Genomic DNA, 20972 nt, shown 5'->3' on the forward strand with positions numbered 1-20972 from the left:
AGTCCCCGGATGTGCCTATTCAATTCAATTCAATGCGTTGAAATGGGCGTCCAAATCAAAGCATGTTCTTTATCGAAGAATGACAATGATATATTCGATCCTATAGTAATCAACATAAACAATAGTAACCGCCTAGACTACAGAGCGTTTCTATATTTCTTCCCTTGACGATTGCCGTACAGACGTAACTTGCCAGAGAAACAGACGTAACTTACCATAGAAATAGAGATTCATTATGCTTGTTTAAATCCCCAAACGTCAGTTAAATGTTTGAGTGATGTACTGCTTTTACATATGCTTACTTTAAAAGAAATGACTACAGGTTGATGTTGACTCCTGGATCAAGTTGAAAGATCATTGCATCCTCTTTTGACAATATTTCCTGTCCTTAAATATGTCTCGTCTTATCTTTACAAGTAAAGCTCTGTGTTGTGTTAAGATATGTATAGATTTGGCAAATATTTTAAAGTTTTGTACTTTCTAGATAAAGGGGAGTTATTGGGTGCAGAGCTGAGAGTTGAGCCTTTACCGTGGCCGTGTTGCTTGAATAATTAACGTAAATGTTAAGGGCTTACTGTTTTACTAAGGTCTAGTACAAAATGGCTTGATTACGAGTATCGACTGACTGAAATTGCCCCAAAAGATTTCGCAATGGAATATCCGTCGTTAATAAGAATACTGACTGCACCAAAATTTAAATTTCTGATAATTAATTCTGCTGTATTACACTAACATTTTGATGTTCGATATCAAATTTCCAGCTTAGCTCGGGGATGCAGCCATTGTATGGTACACATCAAAGCTACTCACTACCTTGAACTATCTCTGGGCGTTCAGAGATAGAGTGGGCTAATCATCCAACATAACCCTTGGAGCGACTAAGTCAATTTTTGTTGCTTACATAAAATGGACACCAATCAATTTTGGTTTCAGATTTCGCCAAAATTTTGATTAAAAAACTGTAGCCAATGAAATTTGATTTCCGTTGGGTACAAAAATATTTAAAAAATCAGAAAAAATTCGTAAAAATTGGTAAAGTGTTGAACTAAAATTTTTCTAGGAAAATTTATAGCACTCAAAGGGTTAATGTGAATGTTGTCATGTGAACACGAAACAAAATCAGGAAGATTACCTAAGCCAAGACATTAATTACACTAGTTTGTTTAAAATGAGAAAGTCTGAAAATAATTCATGCTACCTCGAGTAAATCGTAACGTTTGACTACCTACCGTTTTTTTGCTGTTGAAAACAACTCTTTGTATACCCATGCAAATGCGTACGCAAGTAACACCCTATGATGTTGATGCCTGCCGAGGTAGTCGTATTTTCTCAGCGTATTTCATATTTATAAATCGCTTTTAAGACCCTCTTGAGATCACATGACTAACAAACAGCGTTTAGCCAATCAGCTTCAGAATGCAGGCATGGTGCAAACAGGGCGTGGAAAAACTTGTGGTCCATTCGTCCATTGGCGACAAATTTTGAAGTGGTTATCCGGTCATTATACAATCAGTTTGTACCGATTTTACAGAATTCCATCAGATACCTTAAAGGGGCAGTCCTCAATCCCTGGTTCTTGCATTACTATTTGTTTGCATTAAGTATGTACTTTGCCTTAGCCCTTTACTTTCCATTGAATTATTAACAAGTTCTTCGATTTGCTTTGAGCGAAAGCTGATGAATAACTTGCTCCTTCAGTAGTCCAAATGTTCAATCTGAAACACCTGCATACTTTGTGCCATACCTTTGGTCTTTATAGTTCGTTGTTACTTATGGAAAGGAGTGGTGTCTCAGACAAGATAAGGTATTCCAGCGCCTTCTCTGTAATTATTATAATTTTTTGTATATTTTGAAGTGCATAAATATGCAAATTAGTAACTAGAAGGCCTGGAATACTAAATGTCTGTTACAATTGTTATTTGTTATATACCAAGCGAGTTCGTCGACTGTTGTCAAGATTTAACAACTTTAAATTACTTATTACGAACGCGAAGAGGATTATAGTTTGTAAAATGCGTAGATGGGCAGATGTTTCAAAGAACAATGTCTGTATCACATTTGGTGCGATGTGATGAAGTCAAGTTAGAATATTCCATTTCTGAAGAAAATTTTTCAAAATTAAGGATTAATTATACTAACACTGCCTGCTAAAAACGTAGTTCCTCCTTACCGTTAACGTACGAGACGATGTCACTTGATAAGATTTTGTTGATTCTGTTGAATTTAAATGATATGACTTATGCAATTTAAGGAGAAGATGAAATTAAAACAAAGTCATTTTAAATAGCTACTTTCATCAATTGTTGTCGAGATATTGAAACACGTCACTGTAGAAATGTGCCAGAGTTTTATTTTTTGTGGCTATACTTGTGACCGTCAATGGCAACGGTGATAAAGTGTAGCTAAGTATGACCGGAGAGAGATAGCCACAAACAGAAATCTGACTCATTAAAATCTGTTTTCTAAATATCGAAATCAGCAAGATGTGGCGTGGGTTTAAAGTACACTTGAGATAATCAGTGAAGGTTAGTAGAGAAGTGCGCTTTCTTTGTCATCGTTCTGAATTTTCACACTTTTCCCACTTGATCTGACGGTTTCAAATACCAAAACCATTGAACGTGACAGTGCATAAAGGTTTCACGCTACTGACAGACCATAATTTGGAGTTTTAAAAAAATGTTGCTTACAAAAAAGTTTCAATACCACAACAAAATAGACAGAATGTTATCAAGTGACATCGTCCCATACGTAATACAAGAATTTTAGCAGGCATGGCTGCCATATTTAATCCTCATATATCAGAGTTTCTTCAGGAATGAAATTTTCAAACTTGACATGATACACTGATACATCAACCTGATACATCAATTCTTGTCAAGATTTTGGAACACGTCACTGAACACAGTGCCAGAGTTTTATTTGCTGTGGATATACGTACGTATGACCGTTAACGGCCATTATTCTACCATGACCACAAACACACAGTAATGGTTTGTTTTCATGCCCGTGAATATGAATAATATGATTAACAACTCAAAGTATCGTAACTTTACAGCTGAAACGTAATTCATAATCAATCACAAAATAAAATGGAACACTTGTGAGCCAAGTTGAGATACTTTTTTTCTGAAACATCTCCGGATTTGCCAAATTTTTACAGCGCCCGTGATAGTGCGTCGCGTCTTACTGAGTTCTGGGGCCCAGTTGTCGTTCGCTTGGGAAATTTTCGCAAATTTTGACGGTTTTCTTGGGTTCGTTGATAATATAGTGGAAATAACAGACTCCGAGGAAAGCCAAAATTAATGGGCTCGGCAAGCCTCGCCCCTTAATATTGGCTGTCCTCTCGCCCTTGCCCATAACGTTAATGGTCAGCGCGTCGCCCTTTATTTCTGTAGATACACTTTGGCAACGGAGACAAAGTATAGCTAAGTATGACCGGATAAAGATAGCCACAAATAAAAATCTGCCTCGGTAAAATATATTTTCTAACAACAAGATGTGTCGGGATTTTAAGTATGCTGAAGAGAATCAGTGGAGGTTAGTGGAGAAGTGGGCAGATCGTCTATGTAGCCGACACGAACACGAACTCTCTGATACCGGCTATCAAATACTATGAAAAATAGTACAGAACGTTAAGTGTGTGATATTTAAGGTTTATTGTCATCAATTGTATGGGGCACACACCTGGTTCAACTATACTGCCAGTGCCCTGAGAAAGTTGAGGGTCGCCTACAATAGTGCGGCTCGGACATTCCCAGGATTATTTGACAAATGGAGTGGTGATGCCAGTGCAATGTTTGTTGTTGAAAATAATTTGTACGACCACGATGCTCTCGATGGTACATGAACGTCTGTAGTTCATCTCCGATATTTGCACATTGTGGATCGCTTCCCTGTACCTCTGATTTTTTCTGTTCTCTATCAACACAATATTTATAAGGAAGAATTGTAATGTTCTGAGAGATTTTTCTTTCCTGTGAAATCAGAATTGAACGAACTCATTTAGTCCGAATAAAGTGAAATAAAAGTGAAATACAAAATACAAAAAGGACTGATTCCGTCTACAGATGAACAGCTAGTGTGTATTCAAATATTTCCTGCCTGCAAATACAGTTTGAACTCCCCGCTGAACTGGTTTCTATGGGCAATTAGTCTGATATATTGCGGAATGTCATTTCATAACATCATTACACCTGAAAACTTGACGGCAAAGTATATTAGCATATTCTTCATCCGAGGAATACTACAATCACTTATGAGATTCTTTTTGGTACTGTTAGTGACTGATTGGTGTACAAACATCCTGAAATGAACAAGGTGCATACGATTGAACCTAATTTGGGATAATTGAATCTTCATATTTTACAAAATTCTCAAATGTGTTAGATGTCCTATAGCTGGATGTTGGAATATTACAAACTACTCACAAAACAAGTTTATAACTTAAAAAGATAAGATTACATTTGCAGACTAAGGGACCGTTAAGTTTTTACAGCCGGGGGGACGGCAAAATCCAAGGGGGGGGGGTCATCATAATTTTGGAATCCGCGAGGGGGGGGGCATCGCTTTTTCACTGGTAGGAAAGGGGGGGTCACCACATTTTCAAAAGCATAATACCTACAATAAAGTTCACTTTACGACATGGCCATGATCGACCCTCTTTACCGGCGGGCCACCTTCGGCGGCCCACAACAATAAATTGACTTTATGTATTACCCATGACCCTCTTAACGGACAGAGGCCTTTGGCAGCCCACTCCAATTAGGTTTACTTCGTGCAACGGCTATGATCGACCCTCTTTACCGTCGGGCCGCCTAAGGCGATCAACTACAATAAATTGATTTTATGTAATAACCCATGACCATCTTAAAGGCAGGACGCCTTCAGCGGCCCTGTCCAGTAAAGTTTACCTAATTTAACAGACGTTTTCATGGATGTGGCTGAGAAGTGTGTGCACTGGCATCTCTGCTACACAAATAAAGTGCGCCGCGTACCGGAGTTCAAATCCAAACCTTGCGGGTAAATTTTACATAACGGTTTTGGTTATTTTTTATCGGAGGGGGGGGGAGGCGGATCATAAATTTTTTTCGTCTGAGAAAGGGGGGTAATCTTTTTTCACTAAAATGCAGGGGGGGGTTCTATATTTTTGAACACCGGCGACAAGATTTTGCCGCTCCCCCCAGGCCATACAAACTGAACGGTCCCTAAACAGTTCGTATCGTGTTGGTAGTCTTTTGTTGATTTCATCGAGCACAAGCATCGCTGGTTGTAACTTGTGCTGTTAATAAATACTTAAAATATCCAATTTTATATAAATAGAATGACACGGTGTTCGAATTTATAATTACGTACATGTTTCTTTCCTATTCGGAAAATGTCATGAGGGTATGTTGGGAGGTAGTTCCCCAGCTTAACGCTTCTAGACCTCACCAGACATGTGGTAAAGTTAACAACATGACAATAACATATTGCCGAAAAAAATGCCGAACTCTAAGAAACACCCCGTTCAGTTTGCTAATTTTGCTCTAACAAAAGTAATGAGCTTTATCCATGTTATCACATGCCTCGCATATCGAACGTAGCGCGCTCTATATGATTCAATGGTATCTTGTTGATGGGCCGCATAGTCATCACTTGACTGAAAGTGAACCGGAACTATTTTCAACTTGACAAGTCAGGTTTAAAAATTGATCAAATTACATATTTTACTCAGGAAATACCGATTTCGCAAAATTATGCGAAAAAAATCGATAAACCGAATAACGGTTATTTAAATATATCAACGCGCCGATCGATGAAAAATCGTTTTATTTTTCAACATATTTTCGTCTAAAATGGAACTAAAGCATATAATTGTCATTTTTACGTAAACCAAAACATTTGGAGAGAAAATGACAAAGAGACATGTAAAAGAAATATTATAGCCCAAACAAGGGACAATGTACCCTCGAGGCAGGAGACCATTTGCCCTCGTTGCGTCGGGCAAATAGTAGTACCCTTCCCTCGGGCACATAGTCCAATGTTTGGGCTATAATATATAATACTGTATCAACCAGGATAACGCCAATAAAAGACGTACTTTCGACTTCTCTGATCTGTCGGGCCTTGAATGACAAAATATCAATAGACAAGTATTTCATTTCTTTGTTGAGATCTCTCAAGGGTAATGAAACCGAACTTTCGTCCTGATATTTACTCGCGTTGAAGCTATGCACAGCAATGGCAGTGACAGGTACGTCTAAAAGACAAGAAAAAAACCAACATTTCCTCACGTAAAGTAGAGATTTACAAATGAGAAGTGAGATCACTTCAACAGATAACATATTCAGTATGATAAAGTCTCATCAGACTGCTGTATCACAACGTGAATAATAATAATAGCTCCGCATATTCAAATTGCCAAAACTAAGAGTTAACAACTCCCGAAATGACGGCCCATGTGTTGGAAATCATTTTACCAAATGCAAGAAACCTATCAGAAAGTTACCACACGAGAGGAGTGCTAACAGATCCAAGGCATCAAATTGCCATCGCTGCTTGATGGCGGCCTGACGGTGTTGGGTGACAACGACTGAATTGGATTGTAGAGTTAAATTTAGTAATCGAGCCGAGCAGTTGCCAGTGAGGGAGTTTACAGATCAGGTGGCAGAGTATCACCCAAGTCGCAGAACAGGGTACAGACGGTTTCTTTAACGTCTTCCCAGTCCCCTTCTCATAATTCCGGATATTTAAAGTTGAGCTACAGTAATCAACATAACCAAAAGTAACCGCTTTAGACTACAGAGCGTTTCTATATATCTTTCCTTGACGATTGCCAACAGACGTAACTTGCCAGAGAAATAGATTCATTATGCCTGTTTGCACGCCCAAACTTCATGTAAATATTTGAGTGATGTACTGTTTTTATATATGCTTACTTACTAAAAGAAATTACTACAGGTTAATGTTGACTCCTGGATCAAGTTGAAAGATCGTTGCATCCTCTTTTGACAATATTTCCTGTCCTTAAATATTTCTCGACTTATCTTTATAAGTAAAGCTCTGTGTTGTGTTAAGATATTTATAGATTTGGCAAATATTTTAAAGTTTTTATACTTTCTAGATAAAGGGGAGTTTTTGGGTGTGGAGCTGAGAGTTGAGCCTTCAGTTTTGCTTGAATAATTAACGTAAATGTTAAGGCCTTAATGTTTTACAAAGGTCTAGTACAGAGTGGCTTGATTACGAGTGTCGACTGACTGAAATTGCCCCAAAAGATTTCGCAATGGAATATCCGTCGTTAATAAGAATACTGACTGCACTAAAATTTAAATTTCTGATAATTAATTCTGCTGTATTACACTAACATTTTGATATTCGATATCGAATTTCCGGCTTGGCCGGGGTGCAGCCATTGTATGGTACACATCAAAACTACTCACTATATCTTGAGCTATCTCTGGGTGTTCAGAGATAGAGTGGGCTAATCATCCAACTTAACCCTTTGAGCGACAAAGTCAATTTTGTTGCCTACATAACTGAACACCAGTCAATTTTTTCAGATTTCGCCAAAATTTTGATTAAAAAACTGTAGCCAATGAAATTTGATTTCCGTTGGGTACAAAAATATTTAAAAAATCAGAAAAAATTCGTAAAAATTGGTAAAGTGTTGAACTAAAATTTTTCTAGGAAAATTTATAGCACTCAAAGGGTTAATGTGAATGTTGTCATGTGAATACGAAACAAAATCAGGAAGATTACCTAAGCCAAGACATTAATTACACTAGTTTGTTTAAAATGAGAAAGTCTGAAAATAACTCATGCTACCTCGAGTAAATCGTAACGTTTGACTACCTACCGTTTTTTTCTGTTGAAAACAACTCTTTGTATACCCATGCAAATGCATACGCAAGTTACACTCTGTGATGTTGATGCCTGCCTGCCTGCTGGTAGTCGTATTTTCTCAGCGTATTTCATATTTATAAATCGCTTTTAAGCCCCTCTTGAGATCACATGGCTAACAAACAGCGTTTAGCCAATCAGCTTCAGAATGCAGGCATGGTGCAAAATGGGAGTGGAAAAACTTGTGGTCCATTCGTCCATTATTGGCGACAAATTACGAAGTGGTTAAAAATATCCGGTCATTGTACAATCAGTTTGTACCGATTTTACAGCAGTCAATCAGATACCTTAAAGGGGGCAATCCACAATCCCTGGTTCTTGCATTAATATTGGTTTGCATTGAGTATGTACTTGCCCTTAGCCCTTTATTTTCCATTGAATTATTAACAAGTTCTTCGATTTGCTTCAATGCCGTTAATGGCCAGTGCATTTTGGCAAAGGTGAGAAAGTATAGCTAAGTAAGACCGGAGAGAGATAGCTACAAACAGAAATCTGACTCATTAAAATCTGTTTTCTAAATATCGAAATCAGCTAGATGTGGCCGTGGGTTTAAAGTACACTTAAGATAATCAGTGAAGGTTAGTTTTGCAGTGCGCTTTCTTTGTCATCGTTCTGAAATTTCACACTTTTCCCACTTGATCTGGCGGTTTCAAATACCAAAACCATTGAACGTGACAGTGCATGAAGATTTCATGAAGACTTCAGAGACGATGATGACATTGAACATAAGAAAAGATCGTCCTACGTTTCAGCTAACATGGTTCACTGAAAATTCTTTTACTCTTTCGGTGTTAAGTGTGTGATATTTAAGGTTTATTGTCATCAATTGTATGGGGCACACACCTGGTTCAACTATACTGCCAGTACCCTGAGAAAGTTAAGGGTCGCCTACAATAGTGCGGCTCGGGCATTCCCAGGATTATTTGACAACTAGGAGTGGTGATGCCAGTGCAACGTTTGTTGTTGCCAATAATTTGTACGACCACGATGGTCTCGATGGTCCATGAACGTCTGTAGTTCATCTCCGATATTTGCATATTGTGGATCGCTTCCCTGTACCTCGGATTCTTTCTGTTCTCTATCAACACAATATTTATAAGGAAGAATTGTAATATTCTGAGAGATTTTTCTTTCCTTTGAAATCAGAATTGAATGCACACATTTAGTCCGAATAAAGTGAAATAAAAGTGAAATGCAAAATACAAAAAGGACTGATTTCTTCTACAGGTGAACAGCTAGTGTGTATCCAAATATTTTCTGCCTGCAAATACAGTTTGAACACCCCACTGAACTGGTTTCTACAGGCGATTTGTCTGATATATTGCGGAATGTCATTTCATAACATCATTACACCTACAAACTTGACGGCAAAGTATCTTGGCATATTCTTCATCCGTGGAATACTACGATCACTTATGAGATTCTTTTTGGTACTGTGTTAGTGACTGATTGGTGTACAAACATCCTGAAATGAACAAGGTACACGCGATTGAATCTAATTTGGGATAATTGAATCTTCATATTTTACAAAATTCTCAAAAGTGTTAGATGTCCTATAGCTGGATGTTGGAATACTACAAACTACTCACAAAACAAGTTTATAACTTAAAAAGATAAGATTACATTTTCACACTAAGGGACCGTTAAGTTTTTACAGCCGGGGGACGGCAAAATCCAAGGGGGGGGATCATCATAATTTTGGAATCCGCGAAGGGGGGGGGGCATCGCTTTTTCACTGGTAGGAAAGGGGGGGTCAAAGCATAATACCTACAATAAAGTTCACTTTATGACATGGCCATGATCGACCCTCTTTACCGGCGGGCCACCTTCGGCGGCCCACAACAATAAATTGACTTTATGTATAACCCATGACCCTCTTAAGGGGCAGAGGCCTTTGGCAGCCCACTCCAATTAGGTTTACTTCGTGCAACGGCCATGATCGACCCTCTTTACCGGCGGGCCGCCTTAGGCGGCCAACTACAATAAATTGATTTTATGTAATAACCCATGACCATCTTAAAGGCCGGACGCCTTCAGCGGCCCTGTCCAGTAAAGTTTACCTAATTAACAGACGTTTGCATGGATGTGGCTGAGAAGTGTGTGCACTGGCATCTCTGCTACACAAATAAAGTGCGCCGCGTACCGGAGTTCAAATCCAAACTTTGCGGGAAAATTTTACATATCGGTTTTGGTTATTTTTTATCGGGGGGGGGGGGCGGATCATAAATTTTTTTCGTCTGACAAAGGGGGGTAATCTTTTTTCACTAAAAATGCAGGGGGTCTATATTTTTGAACACCGGCGACAAGATTTTGCCGCTTCCCCCCAGGCCATAAAACTGAACGGTCCCTAAACAGTTCGTATCGTGTTGGTAGTCTTTTGTTGATTTCATCGAGCACAAGCATCGCTGGTTGTAACTTGTGCTGTTAATAAATACTTAAAATATCCAATTTTATATAAATAGAATGACACGGTGTTCGAATTTATAATTACGTACATGTTTCTTTCCTATTCGGAAAATGTCATGAGGGTATGTTGGGAGGTAGTTCCCCAGCTTAACGCTTCTAGACCTCACCAGACATGTGGTAAAGTTAACAACATGACAATAACATATTGCCGAAAAAAATGCCGAACTCTAAGAAACACCGCGCTCAGTTTGCTAATTTTGCTCTAACAAAAGTAATGAGCTTTATCCATGTTATCACATGCCTCGCATATCGAACGTAGCGCGCTCTATATGATTCAATGGTATCTTGTTGATGGGCCGCATAGTCATCACTTGACTGAAAGTGAACCGGAACTATTTTCAACTTGACAAGTCAGGTTTAAAAATTGATCAAATTACATATTTTACTCAGGAAATACCGATTTCGCAAAATTATGCGAAAAAAATCGATAAACCGAATAACGGTTATTTAAATATATCAACGCGCCGATCGATGAAAAATCGTTCTATTTTTCAACATATTCTCGTCTAAAATGGAACTAAAGCATATAATTGTCATTTTTACGTAAACAAAAACATTTGGAGAGAAAATTATGTCAGAGAGACATGTAAAACAAATATTACAGCCCAAAAAAGGGACAATGTACCCTCGAGGCAGGAAACCATTTGCCCTCGTTGCGTCGAGCAAATAGTCACCTTCCCTCGGGCACATAGTCCAATGTTTGGGTTATAATATATAATATTGTATCAACCAGGATAACACCAATAAAAGATGTACTTTCGGGCCTTGACAAAATATCAATAGACAAGTATTTCATTTCTTTGTTTAGATCTCTCAAGGGTGATGAAACCGAACTTTCGTCCTGATATTTACTCGCGTTGAAGCTATGTACAGCAATGGCAGTGACAGCCACGTCAAAAAGACAAGAAAAACCCCAACATTTCCTCACGTAAAGTAGAGATTTACAAATAAGAAGTGAGATCACTTCAACAGATAACATATTCAGTATGATAAAGTCTCATCAGACTGCTGTATCACAACGTGAATAATAGCTCCGCAAATTCAAATTGCCAAAACTAGGAGTTAACAACTTCCGAAATGACGGCCCATGTGTTGGAAATCATTTTACCAAATGCAAGAAACCTATCAGGAATGCTAATAGATCCAAGGAATCAAATTGCCATCGCTGCTTGATGGCGGCCTGACGGTGTTGGGTGACAACGACTGAATTAGATTGTAGAGTTAACTTTAGTAATCGAGCCGAGCAGTCGCCAGTGAGGGAGTTGACAGATCAGGTGGCAGAGTATCACCCAAGTCGCAGAACAGGGTACAGACGGTTTCTTTGATGCCTTCCTAGACCCCTTCTCATGATTCCGGATATTTAAAGTTGACCTATAGTAATCAACATAACCAATAGTAACCGCCTAGACTGCAGAGCGTTTCTATATATCTTTCCTTGACGATTGCCAACAGACGTAACTTGCCAGAGAAACAGAGATTCATTATGCCTGTTTAAACGCCCAAACTTCAGTTAAATGTTTGAGTGATGTACTGCTTTTACATATGCTTACTTTAAAAGAAATGACTACAGGTTAATGTTGACTCCTGGATCAAGTTGAAAGATCGTTGCATCCTCTTTTGACAATATTTCCTGTCCTTAAATATTTCTCGACTTATCTTTATAAGTAAAGCTCTGTGTTGTGTTAAGATATTTATAGATTTGGCAAATATTTTAAAGTTTTTATACATTCTAGATAAAGGGTAGTTTTTGGGTGTAGAGCTGAGAGTTGAGCCTTCAGTTTTGCTTGAATAATTCACGTAAATGTTAAGGCCTTAATGTTTTACGAAGGTCTTGTACAGAGTGGCTTGATTACGAGTGTCGACTGACTGAAATTGCCCCAAAAGATTTCACAATGGAATATCCGTCGTTAATAAGAATACTGACGGCACTTAAATTTAAATTTCTGATAATTAATTCTGCTGTATTACACTAACATTTTGATATTCGATATCGAATTTCCGGCTTGGCCGGGGTGCAGCCATTGTATGGGACACATCAAAGCTCCTCACTATATCTTGAGCTATCTCTGGGTGTTCAGAGATAGAGTGGGCTAATCATCCAACTTAACCCTTTGAGCGACAAAGTCAATTTTTGTTGCCTACATAAAATGAACACCAGTCAATTTTTTCAGATTTCGCCAAAATTTTGATTAAAAACTGTAGCAAATTAAATGTGATGTCCGTTGGGTTCAAAATTGTACAAAAATAAGAAAAAAATATAAAAAATTGATGAAATGTTGCACTTAAATTTTTGTGGGAAAAATCACAGCGCTCAAAGGGTTAATGTGAATGTTGTCATGTGAATACGAAACAAAATCAGGAAGATTACCTCAGACAAGACATTAATTACACTAGTTTGTTTAAAATGAGAAAGTCTGAAAATAATTCATGCTACCTCGAGTAAATCGTAACGTTTGACTACCTACCGTTTTTTGCTGTTGAAAACAACTCTTTGTATACCCATGCAAATGCGTACGCAAGTAACACCCTATGATGTTGATGCCTGCCGAGGTAGTCGTATTTTCTCATCGTATTTCATATTTATAACTCGCTTTTAAGACCCTCTTGAGATCACATGACTAACAAACAGCGTTTAGCCAATCAGCTTCAGAATGCAGGCATGGTGCAAACAGGGCGTGGAAAAACTTGTGGTCCATTCGTCCATTGGCGACAAATTTTGAAGTGGTTATCCGGTCATTATACAATCAGTTTGTACCGATTTTACAGAATTCCATCAGATACCTTAAAGGGGCAGTCCTCAATCCCTGGTTCTTGCATTACTATTTGTTTGCATTAAGTATGTACTTTGCCTTAGCCCTTATTTTCCAGTGAATTTTAACAAGTTCATCGATTTGCTTTGAGATGAAGCTGATGAATACCTGCTCCTTCAGTAGTCCAAATGTTCAATCTGAAACACCTGCATACTTTGTGCAATACCCTTGGTCTTTATAGTCCGTTGTTATTTATGGAAAGGGGTCGTGTCTTAGACAAGATAAGGTATCCCAGCGCCTTCTCTGCAATTGTTATAAATTTTTGTATATTTTGAAGTGCATCAATATGCAAATTAGTAACCAGCAGGCGTAGAATACTAAATATCTGTCACAATTGTGATGTGTTGTATAACTGTATCACCCCAATATGTAATAATTAACCCTATATGTAATACTAACCCAATATGTAATAACACTTAACCCTATATGTAATAAAAAATGAATTTGGGATATAATACTGACCAAAATAAGACTAAAATATGCATAGCAACCATGATCACGCCCCTTCACAACCGGCAGCATTTCTAAAATTTGATAATTTTTCAAAGTTTTTTTTTAGTTTTTCTTTACCAAATATGTAATACCAACCCAATATGTAAGAACATTTCACCCAATAAGTAATAATATTCGATCCAATTTGTACTACAAAACGATAGGTAATACAATTCTAACCAATATATTATCCTAGCCCAATACGTTATAGCATTTAGCCCAATACGTACATTTGCATACAAAATCACTTCAACGTCCAATCCTCGGGACATTTCTTCATTATCTTCAAATTAAATTCTCAACCTTCAAGTGCTTGTGACATAGCAATGGACTATGTTTTCAAAGTACATAACATTAATTAATGAGGCACTATGGAATCGATAGAGACCGTGAAGTTGATATACTGAAGATACACTGTGTTAAGCTTAAGTCTTGCTGTTTCGCGCCTGAGACGACTACAATAATTTTGGCATGCAAAAGCCAACAAATGTGTCTGCAAACAATGAGTACAATACGACAAATTGAACCGTTCTGCAGAACATAGAATAACCAATGAACATAGAGTACTAGTGGCAATTATATAAATGCCAGCTTTGATATTTCCATTTTCTTTGTTGAGTTTAATTTTTATATAACATTTGAAGAGCTGTAACATTTGCAACAGTTATTTAAACTTCAAAACGTTATTGTGAACTAAGTAAACTCGGTTTCATTCCATCGATAAAAAATCCAGTGGCAAGTCATCCGCCAGAGTCTGTGGTGTTTTACGTAAACACTTTGTCAACTGTATCATGCATGGTGATCACTTCAAGTCTAATGCAATGTAGTTTTTCTTCATGAAATGTAATTAGGAAATCGTAATGTAATAAATGTAATAAAATTTCCATGCATTCTCTATGGGAACTTTATTACATATTGGGTTAACCCAATATGTAATAAAACTTCAATGCATTCTCTATGGGGACTTTATTACATATTGGGTTAACCCAATATGTAATAAAACTTCCATGCATTCTCTATGGGGACTTTATTACATATTGGGTTAACCAAATATGTAATAAACCTTCAATGAATTCTCTATGGGGACTTATTACATATTGGGTTAATCCAATATGTAATTAAACTTCCTTTCATTCTCTATGGGGACTTTATTACATATTAGGTTAACCAAATATGTAATAAAATTTCAATGCATTCTCCTTTTGGGACTTTATTACATTGAAGGTTTATTACATATTTAGTGAACCCGAAATAGATCGTTACTTACATATTGAGTTAACCCAAAAAATATTGTGTGGGGGGCACATATTTTGAGAGAATACCAAAAATAGATAAATGAATATTTCTTTCTATCCCATAAAGTAAGCCTTATAAACGAAAGGCCAGTATTATCATTCAATCGAAGTTGGTCACTTCAGCCTTTCAGAGCTATCATGTATAGTTTCTTCTCTTTATTAATCTGTTGAAACATTTATGTCTGGATAATATTCCCGTTTATTTGCCCATAATGTTGTGATATTACACATCATATTAATATATCGGTAGTCGCTTTCATATTTACCATAAATTGTGTTTGGTTTTATGAATGTTGACAGCCATAAGCGTTCTGCATGTAAATAAACAAGTAAAAAAATTGAACCATTGCTGTCATTTTCTGATTGTTGTAAGGTCAGGAACTAGCAATATTGGTGAAACTTTTCTTTCCGTATTGCTAAATGCTTATAAGAATTGTGTGTTTTTAGGTATTTTTCGCTGTATGAAAATTAAGGAACAATTAAAATTAAATTTAAATGCTCGACGTTGGCTTGATTAGGGTACCTGGGCGTTCTTAGCTTTTTTGCAAGTTTACTGATCTCAATAATTGTCTCCACTTTTACTCAAAGTTTTGAAGTGTTTTGGCTACACAGGGACTTGTTGATGATTGTTAGGCATTTTTTGTATTATTTTGCTTAGTATTATATCCCAAGTTTAGTTTTATTACATATTGGGTTAAGTGTTATTGCATATTGGGTTAGTATTACATATTGGGTTAAGTGTATTACATATTGGGTTAGTATTACATATTGGGTTAATTATTACATATTGGGGTGATACATATACCAAGCGAGTTCATCAAATTTTGTCAAGATTTAACAACTTTAATTACTTATTACGAAAATTACTCTCGCGACGAGGGTTAAAGATTGTAAAATGTGTAAATGGGCAGATATTTCAAAGAACAATGTCTATATCACATTTGGTGCAATGTGATGAAGTCAAGTTTGAACATTCCATTTCTGAACAAAATTTTTCAAATAAGGATTAATTATACTAACACTGCCTGCTAAAAAAGTAGTTCCTCCATACCATTAACGTACGAGACGATGTCACTTGATAAGATTTTGTTGATTTTGTTGAATTTAAATGATATGGCTTATGAAATTTAAGGAGAAGGCAAAATTTAAAAAAAGTTATTTTAAATAGCTACTTTCATCAATTGTTGTCGAGATTTTGAAACACGTCACTGAACAAAGTTCCAGAGTTTTATTTCCTGTGGGTATACCTGTGACCGTTAACGGCCAGTGCATTTTGGCAACGGTGATAAAGTATAGCTAAGTAAGACCGGACAGAGATAGCCACAAACAGAAATCCGACTCATTAAAATTTGTTTTCTAAATATCGAAATCAGCAGATGTGTGCTTGGGTGTAAAGTACACTTAAGATAATCAGTGAAGGTGAGTGGAGAAGTGCGCTTCCTTTGTCATCATTCTGAAATTTCACACTTTTCCCACTTGGTCTGACGGTTTCAAATACCAAAACAATTGAACGTTAAAGTGCATGAAGTTTTCATCTGCTGAAAGACCATAATATGGAGTTTTCAAAACTTGTTGCTTACAAAAAAGTTTCAATACCACAACAAAAAGACAGAATATTTTCAAGTGGCGTCGTCCCTTACGTAATAAAAAGAATTTTAGCAGGCATGGCTTGCATAGTTAATCCTCATATACCAAAGTTTCTTCAGAAATGAAATTTCAAACTTGACATGATACACCGATACATCACTGATACATCAACATGATACATCAATTGTTGTCGAGATTTTGAAACACGTCAGTGAACAAAGTGCCAGAGTTTCATTGGCTGTGGATATACGTACTTATGACCGTTAAAGGCCGTTATTTTACCATGACCTGCCCGTCGCATTTTGATTGGTCGGGCTAAACCACGTGACTGACCCCATATACACAGTAATGGTTTGTTTTAATGCCCGTGAATATGAATAATAAGTAACAACTCAAAGTATAGTATCTTTACAGCTAAAACGTAAATCGTAATCAATAACAAAATAAAATGGAGCACTGAGGGCGAAGTAGAGATACTTTTTCTGAAAACATCTCCGGATTTGCCAAATTTTTACAGCGCGCGTGACAGTGCGTCGCATATTGCTGAGTTCTGGGTCCAAGTTGTCGTTCGCTTGGGAAATTGTCGCAAATTCTGACGGTTTTCTTGGGTTCTTTGATAATATAATGGAAATAACAGACTCCGCCTTGACCATAACGTTTATTTATGGGCGCGGGCTCGAGCAGAGCCAAAATTAACGGGCTCGGTTAATATTTAGCTTTCTTCTCGCGCGCCCTTGCCAGCGCTTCGCCCTTTATTTCTACAGTACACTTTGGCGACGGTGGCAAAGTATAGATAAGTATGACCGGATAAAGATAAACACAAATAAAAATCTGCCTCGTTGAAATATGTTTTTCTAAAAACAAGATGTGTCGCTCAAGAGAATCAGTGGAGGTTAGTGGAGAAGTGGGCTTTCTTTGTCATAGTTCTGAAATTTCCTACATTTCCCTCTTGAATTTCTTGGACGCGACAGTGAATAAAGGTTGCACGCTACACTCAGCACGTCGTCATACCAGTGAGATTTAAAGGTATATAGTCACCTGTAATCTAAATATGCCCATATATGGTCAACGGGGCGTTCCTTTGTATTCAAAATGCCCATTTGAGGGCGCTTTTTTTAAAAAAAAGCGGCCACCCGCTTAAAATGTGTGATTGGTTAGATTTTCTCTTTCCATGGTAACTGTGTCAAAATTGGAACAGGTGATAGTATACCTTTAATACCACAACAAAATAGACGGAATGTTATCACGTGACATCGTCCCTTACGTAGTGAAAAGAAGGAATAAATTCTAGCAAGCATGGCTGGTATAATTAATCCTTATTTTCTTCAGAAATGAAATGTACACGCTTGACTGCATCATGTCACACCAAAAGTGATACATTGTTCTTTGAAATATCTGCCCCATTAACATATTTTTAGAAAATTTTAAGTGTAGTCAAATATGTAAATATAATGTCATTTTTATATTTCAGCCATTTTCATAATACGTACTTATAAGTGGTCAAACATGATAAAATTTGATCGACCCGGGTATACAATTTAGCATGCCACCTAATAGTATTACGTAATAGGAAACTAATAATACCTCAAACACACACTTCTTTTATTAAATGTATACAGTCACCAGTAATCTAAATATACCCATATATGGTCAAAGGGGCGTTCCTTGGTATTCAAAATGCCCATATGAGGACGCTGTTTTAAAAAGCGGCTACCCGCTTAAAATCTGTGATTGGTTAGATTTTTCTCTCCCATGGTTACTGTGGTAAAATTTGAACATGTGACAGTATACCTTTAACTATTCATATCGCATATGTTTCTATATTTTTGCTTAGTTCGTCAACATGTAAATTAGTAATTGGCTAAAGTGGGACACTAAATATCTGTCACAACTATTATATTGTATTGTTTATCAAGCAAGTTCATGAACCTTTTTCACGTTTACTACTTATAAATCACCTTTTACTAAAATTCGTTGAGTATGAAAATGACATATTTACGTATGCAGCGAGGGGCAAAGCTTGTTAAATAACTATTGATAATGTTTATTCAGTAATATAGATATTTCAAAGAGCGATGTCTGTATCAAGACAAGTTTGAAAATTTCATTTGTGAAGAAACTTTGCATATGAGGCTTAAACATTGATAACTATTGATAATGTTTATTCAGTAATATAGGCCACCGGCCTTTCTTACAATCCTTGTAAAAATAATACAGACAAACTTTGGGGCAGTTATAAATTGTTGCTCGTGGATAATAAGTTTTCTCTTCGACTGAAACTATAAAAGATGGAACTTAGATAAATGAATAATAGTACTAGGATGTTGTGAACTGAGAAGATTTACAAACTTCGTTTCTGTTGGTAAGTCATGACAGTAAGACGAAAACGTTTTCTTAAGTCATTATACACTGGACAAACTAAAAAAAATGAAACTCGCTTTCCATTTGATTATCATTACACAACTGGCAAAGTCTGGCTTCCCTTGGAATATTTTCAAATCGACCATTTTCAATACGCAAGTTATGATTCGACACTCGAAATTGACATAATGCTCTTCTAAATATCTCCACGTTAATAACAGATGAATATTTCTCAAGCACAAGGTTATTCTTATAAAGGCGGTATGAATTTAACTTGGAAGTATTGTGAAGGTTCGTGTTCCATTGTTGGAAGCCAATATCAAAAGATCTTTGTTTAAATGCAGATAAGAAAGATGATGCGTCACCTACGGCTTGCACATCCCATACAATACCAAAACCATAAGTTAATAGCAAATGCTTACATTACAAGCCCAACAACTGTATCCCTTCTCAGCCATTTCAAATTGATAATTGTAACACATTTTAATATATGTGGCATTATCACTACAAATTAATTTGAGCCAGTATTTAACAATACGACCAAGCCTTATGACTCGAAGAGGCACTCTACCAAGTTCCCCCCAAGCAGCATGATTACATGTTTTGTTACCAACTTTTAAAATGAATTTACAAAATAGGCTGTGTACATTTTCCACATCAGGACCCTCGTAAAAGCCCCATACTTCGCAACCATACATAAGAATTGGTAAAATTTTACAATCAAATATTCTAAGTGAAATGTTAACATCTGAATTTTTAAAGAGACTAAGATATTTTTTAATTCTATACATCACACTTTTACCGTGTTTTAAGAGGCTTAAACATGCCTGCCATGCTGCTAAAATTCTTTCTATTACGTAAGGGAAGATGTCACTTGATAATATTCTGTCTATATTGTTGTGGTATTGGAATTCTCTTGTGAGCAACATTTTTTAAAATCCAAATTATGGTCTGTCAGCAGCATGAAACCTTAATGCACTGTCACGTTCAATGGTTTTTGTTATTTGAAACCGTCAGATCAAGTGGGAAAATTCGGATAGTTTTCAATCGGATTCGAACCCACAACATACGGCATCAGTCGCCTAGCTGAGAGGCCACAGACAGAACCACTCGGCTAAATCTCCACTCCCAAAAAAAGAGTGGTTCAATAGCGGCTAAGTTGTTACATTTTTCTGACTGAGACCGCTCAACACGTTGTAGAGTTCGTGAAGCACTCACGCACGCATGCTCAAGTGTGAAATTTCAGAATGGTGACAAAGAAGCGCACTTCCCCACTAACCTTCACTGATTCTCTTAAGTGTTCTTTAAACCCACGCCACATCTTGCTGATTTCGATATTTAGAAAACAAATTTTAATGAGTCGGATTTCTGTTTGTGGCTATCTCTGTCCGGTCTTACTTAGCTATACTTTATCACCGTTGCCAAAATGCACTGGCCGTTAACGGTCACAGGTATACCCACAGGAAATAAAACTCTGGAACTTTGTTCAGTGACGTGTTTCAAAATCTCGACAACAATTGATGAAAGTTGCTATTTAAAATAACTCGTTTTTAAATTTTGCCTTTATCTTTTAAAACAGTGATCTCAATTTTATTAGTTTTTTCTGATGATGTTCTTGTTAGTGAGACTTGTGCATAGTGAATGACATTTTTTCTGTGATGAAAAGTACTCACGTATTTCAAGTAAGGCAACAAAGTAGCAAACAAGTGAAAATAATCCGCAAAGAAAAGTGTCAATCTACCGACAACAGCAACATATACTGAAACAATTTCAGTCACATATGTAAGCCAGTAGCGGTTACTCATTACGAGCACACATTCAGTTGTTGTAAATAAATCCCAAATAGTGAACTATGATTAAAAAAACAAAACTTCATGGAAGGCATGTTCGTCGACAGTGGTGACACCTACTGACCTTAGAGATGGCCACCCCTTATCATTCAAGATTGTTCAAGATTGGGAAATAGCAAATTGAAGTAGTCTGACATTGTATTGCCGCAGTCAGGGTGAGTCACGCCTAGAATTGAAAAGAATTTGTGGCGAAGATAAGTTTGGCAGTCTTGAAAGTGGCATCGGGCAGAAGT

Source organism: Ptychodera flava, chromosome 1, assembly GCF_041260155.1.
Source record: "Ptychodera flava strain L36383 chromosome 1, AS_Pfla_20210202, whole genome shotgun sequence".
NCBI lineage: Eukaryota > Metazoa > Hemichordata > Enteropneusta > Ptychoderidae > Ptychodera > Ptychodera flava.